At 47.0% G+C, this 16266-nt stretch overlaps 1 non-coding gene and 1 pseudogene across 1 annotated transcript; both read left to right on the forward strand.

The window, feature by feature from the left end:
• The window catches only part of LOC120318240, a 32863-nt pseudogene extending 23521 nt beyond the window's left edge, over positions 1-9342 (forward strand).
• A 5591-nt stretch (positions 9343-14933) lies between these two features.
• TRNAN-GUU lies at positions 14934-15007 on the forward strand. The gene has a single exon. It is a non-coding gene; the product is annotated as a tRNA-Asn (tRNA).
• Positions 15008-16266: the final 1259 nt, after the last annotated feature.

A 16266-nucleotide genomic window follows, 5' to 3' on the forward strand; every position in this document is an offset into this window, starting at 1 on the left:
GTCCCCCCTGGTCCTTCTCTTCATTAAACTAGACGTACCCAATTCAGCAACCGTTCCTTATATATTTTAGCCTCCAGTCCCCTAATCATCTTTGTTGCTCTTCTCTGTACTCTTTCTAGAGTCTCAACATCTTTTTTACATCGTGGTGACCAAAACTGGATGCAGTATTCCAAGTGTGGCCTTACCAAGGCCTTGTAAAGTGGTATTAATACTTTGGTGTGAAAGACTTGGGCCCCTCCCCCCTCTCAGCCCAATCTACTTCACAGGGCTGTTGCTGTGGGGAAAATAGTAAGAAGGGTCATTACATATTGCTGCCTAGAGTAATTTATAAAAATAATGCAGAAGATATAAAAATGAAAATTAAATTTTAATAAAAACTGGGAAGTAGAAATCCAAAACATATTTAAATGTATTTTCCAATATTTTGATAGACATTGATCCTGAAGGGTTCTCTGCAATTTTCCCCATATGTGGAGAGATCAATCTAACTCAGGGGTAGGCCACCTTGGCTCTTTTATGACTCGTGGACTTCAACTCCCAGAATTCCTGAGCCAGCCTGGCTCAGCTTGGAAACCTCCCTTTCCCTCAGCATGGCTGGCTCAGGAATTCTGGGAGTTGGAAGTCCACAAGTCATAAAAGAACCAAGACACACTTTTTCCAAGCATTTTTTTTTTTTTTTGCCTTTCTATGGTATGACAAGGATTAGGAAAAAGTCTACATTTGATTTAAATAAACTTCATTAAACATCACTGGTATGGTTATTCATGAGATGTTATTAAATTCTGTTTTGTTCTAACTGTAAAAATTAAAAATACATGAAACTTTTTATTGTAATTGAGGGGGGGGGGTGATACTTCAGGCTTTCAGAGGATCTGGCTCCTTTGAAAATATTTATTCAAATATTGTTCATTGATGTTTCTGGATCAGACAAGAAACAGGGGTGACATGATAGCAGTATTCCAGGATCTGAGGGGCTGCCACAAAGAAGAGGGGGTCAAATTATTCTCCAAAGCACCAGAAGGCAGGACAAGAAACAATGGTTAGAAACTAATCAAGGAGAGAAGCAACCTGGAATTAAGGAGAAACTTCCTAACAGTGAGGACAATTAACCAGTGGAACAGCTTTGCCTTCAGAAATTGTGGGCGCTCCATCACTAGAGCTTTTTAAGAAGAGGCTAGACACTTGTCTGAGATGGCATAGGTCCTCCTGCTTGAGCAGGGGGCTGGACTAGAAGACCTCCAAGGTCCCTTACAGATTCTATTCTATTCTATTCTATTCTATTCTATTCTATTCTATTCTATTCTATAAGCTGTCGCTTTCCTGTGTCTCTGTCAGGCCCCTGATCTCCCCTCACTTCAGGGCTGAGTTTGCCATCAGCCACAAGCTGGGTTTCATAGAGATTCCAGTTCTTGTCTTTGGACCGCCCTTCCATTCCTGACAGGATTTTGCTCATTTTTGAGGCCTCTGGGATTTTCTCAGTGTTCACAAGGTCACAGATGTTTCTTAGTCATTAAAAAAAAGGAAAATCTAGAAATTGACGTCTGCTGGAGACGCCACTTCCTTTCTAGATAGTTAATGCAATGTTAGAAGGAACCTATCCTTCTGCTCTAATGCCCATCATCCCATGCCCGCAATGGGACATGATGTCTTGCGCCCTTGCAGGGTCTCTGACATTGCGCACAGGATCCACCAGGGGGCTCCCTCGATGGGTATCTCCCGCCGCCCCCCCCCCGCATTGCAAGAGAACTGAGCATGCGCCCTCTGCCTCTTTCCCCACATCCAGAGGGATGCGCGCTTCCCGAGGCGTCTTCCAGAAAGGGCTTCAAAGTGTGTCCGCCCTTTCTACGCTGTCCGATGCTGCTGCCCCGCCTCGCTGTGAGCCTTTGGGTGAGCCTTTCTAGGAAGGGAAGAGGCTGCGTTGAAGTCTTGCACGGATCGCCATCCAGACGTGACTCGCGGTTCAGTGATGGGGGAGGGGCTTTTCTCTTGCGCTGGAGGCGGGCATGGAGACATGCAAAGCTTCATCTGGCTTGGAGTCATGGGAAGGGGGGGGGGACATTGGTCCCATGTTCCCCTGCCACCCCTGTGCATGCACTGGCCGGGCAGGGGAGAAAGCAAAGCTTCGGGCCCTTCGCGTTGCCCCTAGAGGAAAAAAAATCATGGTCACAGAAAGCGGGCAGCCATTTACACCCCCCCCCCATTTCGATGGGAAAACTTTTGCATGGGGAGAGGAGGGGAGGAGAGCTCGGCTTTGCAAAACAGAGATTTGTGCTTCCAAGTCAACCTCTGCAAATTTCCTTGGCCCCGTTTTCAGAAGGGGTTTCCCTTGCCTCCTGTTGTGAGTTGCGAAGTCATGTCTGACCCATCGCGATCCCATGGACAACGTTCCTCCAGGCCTTCCTGTCCGCTACCCTCTTCTGGAGTCCATTTAAGCTCACGCCTATTGCTTCAATGACTCCGTCCAGCTACCCCCTTCTCTGTCGTCCCCTTCTTCTATTGCCCTCAGTCTTTCCCAGCATTAGGCCCTTCTCCAGTGAGTCCTTCCTTCTCATTAGGTGGCCAAAGTATTTGAGTTTCAGCTTCAGGATCTGGCCTTCTAAAGAGCAGTCAGGGTTGATCTCGTCCAGGACTAACCGGTTTGAACTCCTTGCAGTCCAGGGGACTCGCAGGAGTCTTCTCCAGCACCATAGTTCAAAGGCCTCAATTCTTTGGCGCTCAGCCTTTCTTATGGTCCAACTTTCACAGCCATACGTTGCAACTGGGGAAACCATGGCCTGGACTATACGTACTAGGCCGAGAGAAACGACTGGCCAAAGTCTCTCCTGAGGGATCCTTGGTGCTCTCTGAGCTTGCTTAACTAGGTAACATCATCAGTGCTAGTAAGGAGGGCTGTTTACACTCCTTACTAGCACTGATGATGTTACCTAGTTAGGGTAGTGAAACGTCTGCAAGAAAACAAGCAAGCTCAGAGAGCACCAAGGACCCCTCATTTCCTCCCCGAGCTACACATATTCTCCTTCAAAGTCTTTTCTGCTGACTTTGCATGCCGGGCTGGAACTCCACAAAGTCATAAAAGGGCCAAGTTTAAAGACCCCCGATTTGGATTATGCAGAGATTGCAGGCAATAGAGCTCCAAAACATTTCTAAATGTATTTATCCAATATTCTGAGTCCTTGACAGAAGCTGATCTAGAAGGGCTCTCCAGAATTTACTGCAATGGTCAGTCTTCCTAATAAGATAACCCCCCCCCCCCTTCTTCCAGTCATTAGTGGGTACATTAGAGTTTCTTACTTGGATTTTTTTGGGGGGAGGAGGATGCTCAGATTTGTTGCCCTACTGAACACCTGTATTTTCCATTTCAGATTATGTAAGCTGGAAATCATTGCAGGTTCCTTTGGAGACTGAAATATCCTGTGAGGGAAGAAAACTGAATGGCCATTGGCAATTTGGACCGACGTCTTGTGATTAGGAAGATCTGGGAAGATGCATGGATCCATTTTGGGGACCAGAGAGAAGATGGAAGGACAAAGCCCAGCAGATGCAGGAATTGGAAAAGGCCCTGCAGCTGCTCAGCCTTGGAGCTGTGGGAAGAATGGGTCACGTCCTGGGCAGAAGAGTCAAGAAGAGGAAGCCAAGAGTTCAGAGGTCCGATGCCGTCACTTCAGAAAAGTGCAGTTCCAGGAGGGGAGGGGTCCCCGAGATGTTTGCAGTCAGCTTCACCGCCTTTGCTGTCAGTGGCTGCAGCCAGAAAGACACACAAAGGCCCAGATGCTGGACCTGGTGCTCCTGGAGCAGTTCCTGGCTGTCCTTCCCCCAGAGATGGAGAAATGGGTGCGGGAATGCAGAGTGGAGACCAGTTCCCAGGCAGTGGCCCTGGCCGAAGGCTTCCTGCTGACCCAGGAGTCTGAAAAGATGCAAGAAGAGTTGCAGGTGTGAGAATGCAATCGTGGCAGTTTTAAAGAGAATCTCTCTGAATTTGTCAATGTCTCTCTGGCAGAATTGTCTGGGATTATGAACTCCTAAGACCCATTGTTCTATTCTTTTTCCAGAGGATGCATTTGGGGCAATTCTTCCATTCTCGCTTCCCAAATTCAGTGATGGACATTGGGGTCTCCTAGATTGAGATGCAGTATGATAATTCATTTCTATCTCTGTACTCTTCTCTTCTTTATCGTGCCACATCATGTCTAGAAATCTTTGGAAGCTGTGACTGAGCATCCCAAGGAGAGGAAAGATTCATCCAAACCCCCTCAAGAGCTGCAGTTGAGGGAGAGCTTCCAGAAACATCAAAGTCAAGACGTCATGCCAGGTAAGAGAAGCTCCTTCCGCGTGATGTGGGGTTTGGACATCCCGCCGATTCTTTTGCTCATCTTCAGCATAACCTGTTTCTGGCTGTTTCTTTTTTTAACGATCTGCTTCCACCATTTTTCTTTCCCACAGATAATAGAAAGCTGTCCTTAATATTTTTAGAATCACCTCCTCTTTCTGGTGGAACTGAAAGAGTGGCTGAACCTCTGCCTCAGGTAGGAGAAGAAATATCGGAAAGGTCCGCGAATCCTGGGTGGGTTTCATTTTGTTCTGGAGTTCAACGTACAATAGCATTAGCACTTACACTTCTGTATCGCTTCACAGTGCTTTTACAGCCCTCTCAAAGCGGTTTACAGAGTCAGCATGTTGCCCCCAACAATCTGGTTCCTCATTTTACTGATCTTGGAAGAAGGGCCCAAGTCACCCTTGAGCTGGTGAGAATTAAACTGCTGGCAGCTGGTAAGCAGCATGATATGTGCTCCTGGCCACTTTCTTTCTTGACCAGAGGCAAACTTGCCTGACCAACAACCAGCCAAGACACAATGAAGGCCTTTTGTTTATTGCAATAAACGGAAGAGAAGCTTTCAAAGCTTGGTTCTCTTCAAAGTTTTAACCCAAAATATTTCCTTCTTTATACAGCCCTGTCCCGGCCGCTACATTCCTCCTCTTTCCCCATTGGCTGAGGTTACTATGAGGTTACACTCTTTTCCGTCCGCTTCTTACACATTTCCTGATAACATATTAAATCATATTCACATATACAATAATAATAAGAAAAATTAGACATTTAAATGGTGATTTTAAATTCTGTGGATATTTATGTCCCCCTTTTAGAACAATAGGTTCTTTCTTGTTTTTCAATTCCGTATGGCTTTCCTCTTATCTTATATAGCTTGTTTTCCTGTTTTCCAATTCAACATGTCTTTCCTGGCTAGCCATTTCTTCTTACAGCTATTTTTTTTTTTATAGTTTGTCTTCTTCCTTTTCCCACTCTAAGACCCAGCTATTTTTGCCTATGTGTTTATCTTACTTCTTTTATGTTATCTTTTCCTGATTCCTATCAATTGTACATGTTTTTTCTATTCAATTAGTTTCCATTGTATTGTAGGTTTAACTGACTCTGAAGATTCGTCGTATTGATACATATTTATCAAGCAGAAGTAGCCTATAGTACTATATTCTAACTACTGTGCCACCGCTGTTTCTAAGGAAGACAAATTTTAGATCAGGTTATTGAAAATTCACACTGAAATTAAGCTATCGCTTCCTTCTGATAAGCTTTCTCCACCCTCCTGGTTCAGGCTCAGATTTAGCTGACTATCTCAACTGGAGATCTTCCTTTCTGTCTGCCAGGGTCATTCTCACATACTATTACAAACTCTCCCAGCACTTCCATGAAGGTATGGAGTGGGGGAGAAGGGTCGATCTCTCAATGAATAAACTTAGCCATTGGCAAAAATGTCAGATGGATTTCATATATTTCCTTCTCCCCACCCTAGGAAAAATTGGAGCCGTTGGTAAGTGGTGGGTTTAAGACCCAACTACTCAAGTGACCAAGAAAACTATGTTAGTTTGCTTCAGTGGAAGTCTTTCCAAACTCGATCAATTAGGCTTCAGTTGTGCCGTCAGCCCAAAACTGGGAGATCTCATTTTGAATTCTGCGGAAGGTGTCGGTTTTGTTCACTGGAACTCTGTCTTTGCATTGGCGAAAGGAAATTGCCCAATTATTCCTGGGATTGTCTGCTGATAGGGAAACTTGTTTCTTTGTTCAGGATGTTTTCTCCTTTGAGGAAGTAGCTGTGTATTTCTCCAAGGAGGAGTGGTCTCAGCTGGATGCTGACCAAAAAGTGCTCCACGGAGAAGTCATGCTGGAGACTTCCAGGAATTTGGCTTCTCTAGGTAAGAATCCTGATCTGGGGTAAGAAACTTAGAGAAGACGTGAGGGGTGTGTGTGTGGGGGGGCTTAGCTGTTATATCACTTTTTATTTATAACCTGCCTTTATTATTATTTTTAAATAACTCAAGGCAGCAGACATATGTAATACTTCTTCCTCTTTTCCCTACAATAAAACCCCTGTGACGTGTGGTTGCCCTCTGGGGCCGGGTGGGTGTGGCCGACTGGGTGGGCGTGGCTGACTGGGTGGGTGTGGCTGGGGCCACTTAGAAGTCTCTCGCAACTGGGGGGTGTGCCTTTGGGGACCGGGCAGGGTTGGGGATCCAGGTGGCATTGGGCGGGAGGCTCGTCTCACAGGGTGAAGTGAGGTGAGGCAGGGCAGGGGTGCCACTGCCATGGGGTGAGGCGAGATGAGGCAGGGGGCATGCTGGCTGCTGCCGGACACCATGGGCCCCGCCCACCATGGGCCCCAAGTGTTCAGGGGCCAATGACCTGCCGGCCTCTCGGCTAGTGCGCTCTGGGGCTCTGCAGCCCACTGCCACCACTGGGCCGGTCCTTTAAGCAGCAGCAGCAGCGTGATAGCGGCACCAGCAGCAGGTGGAGTCGGGGGAAAGAAGCATGTGATATGGACCGCCAAATACGCCTACTCTATCCCGCCTGCTTTTGCTTGCATTTGTTGAGCAGGTCACCACTGGTCATCTCCTTGGCCCTTTGCGAGTCTTGCCCTTGGCCCATGTGTGGAGCGCGTTCCGTTTGCGCACCTGATGCACCTCAGCCCAGCTGAGATGGGGGGAAGGCAGGCAATCCTGGCTGGATCTGGGCAGCCTTGGCGCTGATGAGGATCTGGCTTTCCTTGCTTGGGGTGGCTGTCTTTTGCCTGCTGGGCCTGGCCTTCTCTATCACTTCTACTTGGGCTTCCTAGCCGGCCGATTTGCCTCCTTTGTGCTGGGCGGGCCTGCTACTCCAGCCGGCAGTGGCCTAATGGAGCTGTGCGAGCCACTGGAGGTGGCGGCAACAGCCTGTGGTGGGGCCGAGGTGCGTCAGATGTGCAAGGGGAACGTACTCCATGCACGGGCCAAGGAGATGACAAGCCAGTGTTTCTCAACCTTGACAATTTTAAGGCATGTGGACTTCAACTCCCAGAATTCCACAGCCAGCATTGCTGGCTGTGGAATTCTAGGAGTTGAAGTCTACATGCCTTAAAATTGTCAAGGTTGAGAACCGCTGTGACAAGCGGTGACCTGCTCTCCAACCGCAAGCAAAACCAGAAGGGATGGAATAGGCACGTCTGGCGGTCTGCATCACATGCCTCCCCCCACCCACTCCGTCTACTGCGGGTGCCGCTGGTACACCTGCTGCTTGGACGATCTGCCTGGTGGTGGCAGCAGGCTGCGGAGCCCCTGATGCCAGACACCATTGGCCCCACGCGCTCACTGCATCCTGTGCATGCATATGGGTGGGCCATCTGGCTGGGCTGGGCTGGGCTTGAGGCCAAAGTGGCTGGGGCCGGTCCCTCGCCATCTCCGGGCCGATCCCAAGGGCCTTGTGTTTGACATGTCTGAGCAACACTTTTCATTTTTCTTTTTCAAGGCGTTAATAGGCAAGAGAATAAGAATCTCAAGAAGGAAGGCCAAGCAATCCATCCAAAAGTGGGAATAGGGAAGTTTGAAGGTCAGGTGCAGCCAAAGAGGGATGAAACAAGGCGATCACAAAGTGGAATTAAAAAAGACTTTCCTCTGGTCAGTTGGCTGAACAACCATATCATCATTGATACGGGAGAAAGATCATATCAATGCATGGAGTGTGGAAAGAGCTTTACTTGTAGCACTAGCCTCAATTCCCATAAGAGGATCCACACTGAAGAGAAGCCATATCAATGCATGGAGTGTGGAAAGAGCTTTACTTGTAGCAGTCATCTTCATTCCCACAAGAGGATCCACACAGGGGAGAAGCCACATCCGTGTATGGAGTGTGGAAAGAGCTTTAGTAAGAGTAATAATCTTGCCTGCCACATAAGGATCCACCCAGGCGACAAACCATATCAGTGTAATGAGTGTGGGAAGAGCTTTTGTGAGAGCAAAAGTCTGGCTAGCCATAAAAAGATCCACATAAGGGAGAAACCGTATCAGTGCATGGAGTGTGAGAAGATGTTTACTCGTAGCAGTAATCTTAATTCCCACAAGAAGATCCACAAAGGAGAGAAGCCCTATCAATGCACGGAGTGTGGAAAGAGCTTTACGTGGAATTCTTCTCTTACCTCCCACAAAAGAATCCATACAGGGGAGAAACCATATCAGTGCATGGAGTGTGAAAAGACGTTTACTCGTAGCAGTAATCTTAATGCCCACAAGAAGACCCACACAGGAGAGAAACCATTTCAATGCACGGAGTGTGGAAAGAGCTACAGTAGGAGTTATCATCTTGCCTCCCATATAAGGAGCCACAGAGGCGAAAAACCATATCAGTGCAGCTAATGTGGAAAGAGCTTTAGTGAGAGTAACACTCTGGCTGTGCATAAAAGGATCCACACAGGAGAAACCATATCCCTGCATGGAGTGTGGGAAGAGTTTTAGATTGAGCACCGTTCTAACTAGCCACAAAAGGACCCACTCGGGTGAAAAGCCATATCAATGTAATGAACATGGGAAGAGTTTTAGTACAAATAAAACTCTAACTGTCCATAAAAGGATCCACACAGGGGAGAAGCCATATCAGTGCAAGGAGTGTGGAAAAACCTTTACGTATAAGAGTCAACTCAAATATCACAAGTGGATACACAAAGGAGAGAAGCCTTATCAACGCATGGAGTGTGGGAAGACCTTTACTTGTAGCGGTAGTCTTCATTCCCACAAGTCAATCCACACAAACATATCAGCATAGCGAATGTGGGGAGAGCTTTCGTGAGAGTAAAACTGACTGCATGAAAGAATCCTCACAGGAGAGAAGCTGCGTCAATGCCTGGAGTGTGGAAAGACCTTCTGTTGTAACTCCTTTATAGTCCATCAAAAGTATCACAAAGGAGAAAGACTTAACACTGTAGGCGGGAGACACATGCCACATGGATCTGTGCTGCAATTCACAAAGCCGTTACCCTATGATGGCCATAAAAATAAAACACCTGGGCTCTCACTCGTGTGAAATTGTGACGAGGAATGAATGCGTTTTTCAATGAGTCTTTGCGTCCCTGAATCCTCGCCATAAAGTCACATAAATATACATTGCATGGAACGAGCTTTGGAGGAAGGGGCTGATAGGCAAGTTCTGAGGTTTTGCTTGATAAAGAAATACAGGAAACCAGAAGTTGCCTTCAAGCTTTATGTTTTTATTCGGCTGAATAGAGACGGACTCCTCTAATGAGAGGAGCAACGAATGGCAAGAAATCCTTGTATTTATTCTTTCTGATTACATAAGCAACCCATCCAGCAACACTGACACAGATAAGATACAAGATTTCACCCAGTCAGTCTGGCACACTGTAGATAAGAAGGGAGAGAGCAGAAGTAGCTAAACGTGTTCCCCTTTGGGTGTTTCCCTAAAGATATCATATGTTCTTGGGTGGGTTTAGGATAGGGGTGTCACTCAATTTCATTGAGGGCTGCATCAGCATTGCGGTTGTCCTTGTGGGGCCAGGTGGGTGTGGTTAGGGTGGGTGCGGCCTACTGGGTGGGCATGGATGGAGTGGGTGTGGCCTACTGGGTGGGCATGGCCAGCTCTACATAGTTCGCGTCAAGGGGGCCTGTGGGGGCCTGGGCAGCAGTGGGACAGATCTGAGGGTCTCTGGCAGAAGGGGGTGGGATTGGGGCAAGCACCAAGGCATGGTCCATTTCTTCATTCCTCACAAAGGGTGACACCTCCCCAGCATGCACCCAGGGGGCGGGGCCGATGCGGCAGGGGCTGGTTCCTCGCTGTTTCTAGACGGCCTTGTGGAGCTAAGACTGAATGCATTTCAGCATAGATGGCCACCACAAAATTGTACATTGGCTCCCGGCTGGCCTGGGCCAGGGCCAAGGCAGCCGGGGGCCGTTCTCTCACTGTTTCCAGGATGCCTTCGCGGGCCACATGAAACCACTTTGCAGGCCGCATCTGGCCTCCAGGCCTTGTGTTTGACATGTTTGGTTTAGGACAGTGGTTCTCAACCTGTGGGTCGGGACCCCATTTGGGGTCGAACGATCATTTCACTGGGGTCGCCAAACAATGCAGTCAGCCATTTTTTCCCCCCTTTTCCTTAGATGTGCTACTCCCTTTTATTCTATTGGCTTTTGAAAGCCAATAGAATAGACTCTCTTGAATAGAGTCCAATTCTATTGGCTTTCAAAAGCCAATAGGAATTGTCCAGGCTGTCTCTGCCCTGCTGAGCCCGTCAAAAGTCCCATTCTGCAAACGGTGCTGCACCAGTTGAGTAGTCCTCGACTTACGACCGGTTGAGTAGTCCTCGACCTATGACTGGCTGGGGGTCGCGGCATTAAAAAGGTTGAGAACCACTGGTTTAGGACATTGGGCGTTTCCCTTGCTGTCCTTTCATGACCCTGCATCCAGGACTCTGCAAGTGACCAAAGAGAGAGCCATCTGTACATATTCACAATTGATACTGTCCCCTAATTCCTGGTCATCAGGGCTCTGAAAAGGAGCCAAAATGGTGAGAAGTCCTGTAAACGGAGATGCCAAGACTACAGTGCGGGTCCCAAATTCTGTTTCCCTCAGGAATGACAGTTGTGACTGTTCTACTTTTCCATCCCTGCTTCCTTGAGGAAGGCTCCAGAGACAGGCCAATATTTCTGCAGCCAAAATGTTGGCTGTTGCTTGCAAAGCCTGCACCTGAATCTGAGCCCAGTCTACCACTGCCGCCAAATTGTTGGGTTCTTTTTCAACCATACCCATTCTTTTCATAAATGATTTTATTTTATTTTCAAATACAATACAAAATCCCCTTCCCAAAAGACAAAAACAAAACAATACACAGTACGCAAGTCAGGGTCATGTGGCCTGTGGTGCAAGGGGTTAGCACATCTGGCTGTTAACTAGGAAGGATTGTGGCTTGAGCCCACCCAGAGACTCCCTGCTTGGTGGTGTGATTCAAAGATAAAGGAGATGTTTGAGTCCAGGCTAGTTCATTCCTTCTTCCACCTTTTGCACATTTAGGCTATGCGAGCAGCCATGCCAGACAAGCAGCTGTCCCGGGTTCTGTTTTCAGTGGGAGAAAAACAGCTATGTTCTTCGCGACTGGCGTTAACCGCTTCCCTTCTGAGCATGAACCAAAATGTAGAAATAACTTCCTGATCTCCTCACTCTTAGACCTGAGGTTTTCCTATGCTTTTTGCTTACCAAGAGTGAAAGGTCAGGAGCGTAAGCCACAACCTAAGGTCCAGAATTGCTGTCGGATGCAAAAAGTGGTACAGCAGTTAGAGTGCAGTACTGCAGGCCACTTTAGCTGGCTGTGTTCAGCAGGTCAGCGGTTCAAATCTCACCGGCTCAAGGTTGACTCAGCCTTCCATCCTTCCGGGGTAGGTAAAATGAGGACCCAGTTTGTTGGGGGGCAATGTAAATATATATATATATTGCTTACTGGTGTACACCGCTTAGAGAGTGCTCGCACTTAAAGCGGTATATAAGTCTCATAAATAAATAAATAAATAAAAGTAGGGGATTCAAGTCCAGATGTGCAGACCACATAGTATTAACCATGCCAAGGAAAGGGCACCTCTAGCTGTCCCTGAGTGGATTCAAACCACCCTCAGCCCATCTTTCTACTCGACAGCCGGACCTCTTTGACCACTTGTGCTCAAGAGACGTTAGATATGGCTCCCCCTCAGCATCCTTGAAGGGCTGATGCCCATCTCTCTCCCCTAAGTGGACGACAGGCAGCTTTGCACGCTCCAAATCTCCAGCAATTCCAGCTGTTGTCATCTGCCTCATCTAAAGGTTCAAGCCAGGGCTGGCTGGCTGGAGGCTGTTGAGACTGAGGGTGAAGGTTCGTTCTCTGAGCCAGTGAGATGGTTTCCAAATGTTTCTTTACCGGGCTAAATAACATCTTCAGCGGAGTTTACGGGATATCCGTCTCTGTGTTCTTCTCTTTATAAGGTCTTTGGGTGGCCGGTAGCTACAGGTATTCACCACTACTGCAAACTGTACTCCAACACTGGAGATTTTAAAGAAGAGATTGGACAACCATTCGTCTGAAAAGGCATAGGTGTCAGGGTTCCGACTAATGAAGCACGTCAAAGAACTTTCAGGCATATTTCCTAAAGTCTTTATTACAGAGCTACAAATTGCCGGTCACCATCATGGATGTTTTGATGCCAGAATCTGACTTCCTCTTGCTGGCATCAATCTTTTCTTGCTAAACCCCTCCTTTATCTTGCAGTCACAAGTCACATTATCCAATTAGTGTGAAGGTCAAAAGTTTACTTCCTCTTTCTTTCCTGGGCTTTTTACCCCCCCCCACTCTAAGCTATGTATTAACCCAGTAAATACCAGACAGTTTTGCATATTGTCAAAGCAAGAATATACAGTATTTGCAGCATTGACAATAGGGCTTCCTGCTTGAGCAGGGGGGGTTGGACTAGAAGACCTCCAAGGTCCCTTCCCCCCCTACAGGGGTGAAGAGTAGGAGAGGGAAGGGAAGGTAGGATTATTCTCTGGTCAATTCAGCTATTTTGCCATGAACACAATGCTTCCTGAGAATTCTACCTGCAGGATGATTGATGGTTTGGAAGTAAATGTTTTCCCTGGCTGGGAATTGAACATGGGCTCTAGTGGTGAGAACGCTGAAGTCCTGACCATTACACCACTAGGGAAGTACAATGTGGCTTTCGTTGCTCCGGCTTCTCCTTTGAAATGTCAAATGGAGGCAAGGGTTTTTCTTACCTAGCCAGGGTAAGCTTGATGCAGGCTTTCAAGCAGAAAGGGGAATTGGGAGAGTTCCCAACAACACTATCAGACTGTTGCTGAGGTCACCAGGCAACTTGTCTTCCCAGTTGGCAGTTCACTCTTGGTTATCTCCTGCACTGGATGGAGACTCAAGAGGATGAAACACGTATATACTCTATTTCCAGCATCCCAAAGATAACTGGACACCAGTCCAAAGCTGATGCTCAAAGCCTTCATCAAGGAGGAAGAGGGCAGAAAAAGGTGTGTGTGTGTGTGTGTGTGTGTGTGTGTGTGTGTGTGAGAGAGAGAGAGAGAGAGAGAGAGAGAGAGAGAGAGAGAGAGAGAGAGAGAGAGAGAGACCCCACAGCATCACTCAAATCTGTAGTTTGCAAACCCTCAGATCTGCTTTTCCAGGTCAGATTAGATCAGTGGTTCTCAATCTTTTTAATGCTGCGACCCCCAACCGGTCGTAAGTCGAGGACTACTCAACTGGTGCAGCACCGTTTGCAGAATGGGACTTTTGGCGGGCTCAGCAGGGCAGAGACAGCCTGGACAATTCCTATTGGCTTTTGAAAGCCAATAGAATTAGATTCTATTCAAGAGAGTCTATTCTATTGGCTTTCAAAAGCCAATAGAATAAAAGGGAGTAGCACAGCTGAGGAAAAGGGGGAAAAAATGGTGGACTGCGTTGTTTGGCGACCCCCGTGAAATGGTCATTTGACCCCAAATGGGGTCCCGACCCACAGGTTGAGAACCACTGGATTAGATGTTGGCTCAAAGTGATGGTCCAATGTTGATGAAGGGTTTGGCTTCTCAATGTTCCTTTCCTGGATAGCCAGTCTTGAAAGATGTTCTATTGGAATTTACAGTTGAGTTCAGGAAAAGAAAGAAGAAAGGAAACCCCTAAATGTACAGATATAATTATAAATTGCCACTTTTCTCTAGTGCTACAGAATATGAAGCCATAAAACTCCTAGAGCCTCTTTCTTGCTAGTTTTTGGCTTGGGATGACTAATTTTTGGTCAATGGTTTAAAAGCATTCTCTACTTTGTCATTCCATCTTGGATGAGGAAGAAAAAGCGGGATGCTTCTTGCTTTTTCTGGGGGGGGGGGGAAGTATATCCTCTATATTCCTAGAAATTTTCTCAGGGGAAAAGACGTGTTTCTGCCTGGTGCCGAACCAGGGAACTTTTGTGTATTAGGCAAATGTGACAACCACCACACCACAGAAACCACAAGCCTGGCTGACTCTCAACCAGCATGACCGTATCTTTTTCTGGCCAAGACAGCCTGGTGCATGTTGTATCAGATGGGTTAAAGAACTCTGCTTCTTCAGTGTGAAGGATAAAGGAGCAGAATTTTAAGCCATTCCCAGGCTGTAGGTTGAATATTGGGTTTCAGGAGAATTTTTTTCTCACTATTAGATGGGAAAAGAGAAACCTCGAACATAAATTTTACATCTCTTGAGAAAGAATCTTAACATCTGTGCCAGTTGTATAGGGCAGAGGTAGGCAACCTTGGCTCTTTTATGACTTGTGGACTTCAACTCCCAGAATTCCTGAGTCAGCATGGCTTGCTCAGGAATTCTGGGAATTGAAGTCCACAAAAGAGCCAAGGTTGCCTCCCCTGGTATAGGGACATCATACATGTCTCCAATCCTGTGACTGGGTTTGAATTCTGGCTGGCGCATGCCTTTTTTTCAACTTTTACCTTTCTGGAATGTGCAAGTAGCGTCACCAGACCGAATTTTCATCCCAGATTTTATTTTTAGTGGGGGAAAAGGAACCACACTACAAAAACCAAAGAGAAGCTTAGAAGTATGAATCTCCGTATTGATGGAGACTGATGCCAAGCCCTGTGCTAAGTCTCTGGGGCGCAAGGGGCTAGCGCATCTGGCTGTTAACCAGAAGGATGGTGGTTCGAGCCCACCCAGGGATGGCCTGCTTGATGGCATAATCCCGAGATGAAGATGATGGACTGTTATTGCATTGGGTTCTTCATCTAAGGGCTTCGATTTCCATACTGTCAAGGATTTTTCTCACTAGGATTTAAATACCTGAATTAGTTTTACCCTCTGGAATGTAAAATGGGGATGAACAGCCATGACCTTTCTTGAGGATTTTATTGGCCACAGACCAGCACTGGAATTGTGTTTTTCTTAGAGACGATTAATCTGATCAGGAGCAGCCCGCATTGGAAGCTATCCAGGGTTCTGAATCCTATCTTCTGGCACATGCAATTTTTGATTGCAGTGCTTTTATTATGTAATCCATTGCTATTTTTCTTGAGGCTCCATGCTAGACCTCGGTACTAATGACACTAATATTCTCCCATAGTGTCCTCTAGTTGTCCTGTAAAGAGTGGTTTAATTGCTTTTAAAGATGAATTTGGATTTGGAAAAAAAAAAATAATCAGGATGCTGCCAGGGGGCAAATCTTCCACTTTGCATTATGGCCAGATGCCTTAACTGTCCACAGAGTCTTTTCCTTCTGCAGCTCTTTCTCTGAGCATCACCTGCCGGTCTTCTTTGAAGCAAGCGCTTTGCTGCATTTTGTCCCGACACATGGAGCTGTACATCCTACTGGGAATTCACTGGGTAAATTAATTTCCCATCAACTTCTCAAGTGGGTGTCCCAGGAAGTGGATGTGTTTGTGAAAGCTGATGCCACAGTGTCAGTCATCTTCTGGACATCCCACTGACTGACTGACTGATTTATTTATAAAAATTATTGGCTGCCCATCTTATCACAGGGTAACTCCGGGAGGCTTACAATCATAAAAATAATTATATATACATATTGGGAAGGTGGGATAGAGATGGGATCAATCAGTTACCTCCACTGTGATGCTCCCCCATTGGGGCTTCAAGCTAACTGGCAGAGCCAAATCATTAGACCTTTATGAAAGATCAAGAGGGTTGGGACTGATGTCAAATGGGGGGGGGGAGATGTGTCAGAGGGCAGGAAGAACAGCAGAGAAGGTCTTCTCCTGGACCTCACCAACCAGAATAATCAGGCCAATGGGTCCTGCATCATGCCTCTCCTGGCAGCTTGTGTGGGCTGGGTTTTGACTTCCCCTCAAAACCACAAATGTAATCAATCATCAAAAAATGATTGCTACCTGGGATCCACTGTACCAGGGATAGGCAACCTTGGCTCTTCAGCTTGGAAACCTCTCCCTTTCCCCTCGGCATGGCT

The sequence above is a fragment of the Crotalus tigris genome, unplaced genomic scaffold, assembly GCF_016545835.1.
Source record: "Crotalus tigris isolate CLP2741 ecotype Arizona unplaced genomic scaffold, ASM1654583v1 scf7180000020145.1122116, whole genome shotgun sequence".
NCBI lineage: Eukaryota > Metazoa > Chordata > Lepidosauria > Squamata > Viperidae > Crotalus > Crotalus tigris.